General features: G+C 36.0%; 1 non-coding gene across 1 annotated transcript; it reads left to right on the forward strand.

The window, feature by feature from the left end:
- Positions 1-1,383: 1,383 nt before the first annotated feature.
- Positions 1,384-1,544, forward strand: LOC136231661 (U1 spliceosomal RNA). Its single transcript, XR_010690031.1, has one exon. It is a non-coding gene; the product is annotated as a U1 spliceosomal RNA (small nuclear RNA).
- Positions 1,545-2,533: the final 989 nt, after the last annotated feature.

Consider the following 2,533-nt stretch of genomic DNA (forward strand, 5'->3'; position numbering starts at 1 on the left):
AATGAACATTCAAAGCTTTAGAGTATGCCTAATCAGCCACATGCTTAATGATCATTCATACATAAACTCTATGAGTCCTAGCTTCCTAAATAGTTATATCTAACCAATCAGTTCATACCAATCATTTCATCATCACCCCAACATCATACATATATGTAATCGTTCAGTTCAAACCTACATAACAATATATATACTAAATCAGGCTAGTTTCCTAAATCAATGAGTTATAGGTTCCAAAACAGTACATCAAACATACACAATCACTTCTAAAGGTATGACCAATCAGTTCAAACCAACATAACATTAATATATATTCAGTAAGTTAAAGAAATCTTCCCATATGCTAAAGGCATGAACCGATTGACAATCTCTTCAGTCAGCCTTCCCATGTACTGAAGCATTCTTACTATCCATGCAAATAGTGTTCAAATAAAAAGGAATCAAATGAGTTCATACCATCTGCTGTATCAGGCACTGTCTTGCCCTAGATTAAAAAAGATAAAGACCCAAGCTTTACAGCAGTGAATCTAAATACAATAAAATCAGTGTAACTAAGCGAGAGATCTAAACCTTTCAACGATAGGTCTGAAAATCACAAGATCCTTATACCAGCTGTTGAAATCGACATACACCAAAGTAAATCAGATGAGGAAAAGATAGAGTAAGGAACAATGATACTCTAATACATCAAGAAACGAAGAAAATATGGCTTACCAGTATCGTGTTTCGAGCTCACCCAGTGATTGCATGTCCAAATCAACCATGGAGATAGAGAGGGATGAGAGGGATGAAGCTTGTGTAACCTAAACTGGGGTTTGGGATTGAGAGACGGTTTATATATCAGCTGAAATTTCAGTCAAATGATATAGAGCGCCTAAAATTTGGTATGGCTGCATAAGTGAAATTTTATTTGCCGCTTTTTTGTTTTCGGCATACAATGACATTCATTTATTAGAAGTGTCATCTGTAGAGTGCATCAAATTTAAAGAAAACGCGCATTTTCTTTGGATGACAGGATTCTGTAATCGTAATGTCATCTGAGAATCGAGCGCATTTTTTATTTCGCCTTCAGATGACATACAGTTAAAATACTATCACGAAAAATATTCAGACGACATGAAAACAAATGTCTGTCATGTATCTTGTGTCATGTGAAAGGGAAAATAGCATAGTTTTATGTGATATTTATACGATAAAGTTTATCTTTCTTTCACTTTTCTCCGAATTTCAAAGAAACACTTGTCATAATCGAGCAACTTTAAACAAAACAAAAAGCAACACATGTGAATGATGAAAGAAGGTAGTGAATCCCACATTGTGAGTTGGTGGAAGTGATAAGGAGGAGTAAGAGAATAAATAAAAAGGACCAAGTAACATTATAACATACTTACCTGGACAGGGTCAATGGGTGATCATGAAGGCCTATGGCCTAAAGTAGTGTCTTCCATTGCACAAATGAGGGGTACTTCTCTACGGTCTCCCCAAGTGGGAGCTCCTATCTCATTATTTATTGCTTTGGGGGCCTGCGTTCGCGCAGCCCCTGTTAAATATATTTCCAGACAATTAAATTGTATACATGATTTGAACTTCAATCGACTTGAATAAATGTTTTGTTGAATGTTCTGAGTTTTCTTGCTTGTCTATTTTCAGTTGTGAGCGAGTACAAACAATCTCTAGTGTGAAGACTTAAATGAGGAGAATAGAAACATACATATGGAGGTGCACTTCTAGTGCCTCGTTCTTGTGTTGGATTTTACTTTCTTCTTTATTGCATTACATGTCTCAAGAAACTTGTGTGCATGTTATTAGGGGTGGTAAAAGAGTTGATGTTTCAATATATGATATTGTAGTTGGAAACGTAATTCCTCTAAACATCAGTGACCATGTGGGTACTTCTCATTTGTGATACGGTTTTTACAATTTCTACACGTGTTGATAGTCGCTCTCTTCCCATTGATGAATCTAGCATGACTGGAAAAGCAAGATCATAAGGGTTCTTTGCATATTCTATTTTGAGTCATAATTCTGTAGGGGTACTCAGTGGTGAATATAGGATTACTCGGTTGGGGGGCCAATTTTACACGTGCGTTTACAATTTTTTTTTTTGCTAAATCGAACTTGCTCAATTTTTTTTGTATATATGCGTGTTATAATTTGAATGGTCAAGAACCAATTTTTAAGTATTAATGTATAATTTCTCAAAATTGGATTTAGGGAGGGCCGAACAGGTAAAAAAAATTAAAATTTTTTATATGAGAGGGCCTAGCAGGCCAATAAAAATTAATAATTTGGATTTAAGGAGGAATTAATAGGCAAAAAAAATTAGAAATTGGGATTTAGGGAATACTTAATAGGTCCAAAATATTGAAATTTTGAATTTTGGACCATTTTGGGAGGCTAATTCAACACCCCGATATTTTTTTGAGATAGGGGGCTCGAAACTACCTGGGGTCAAGATGGTTCCGGCGGCCGGAGGGGCCCAAACCCACCCTGTCTACGCCCCTCGGGGTACTCATTTCATAAGTGCTATTTT

Source organism: Euphorbia lathyris, chromosome 5, assembly GCF_963576675.1.
Source record: "Euphorbia lathyris chromosome 5, ddEupLath1.1, whole genome shotgun sequence".
Lineage (NCBI taxonomy): Eukaryota > Viridiplantae > Streptophyta > Magnoliopsida > Malpighiales > Euphorbiaceae > Euphorbia > Euphorbia lathyris.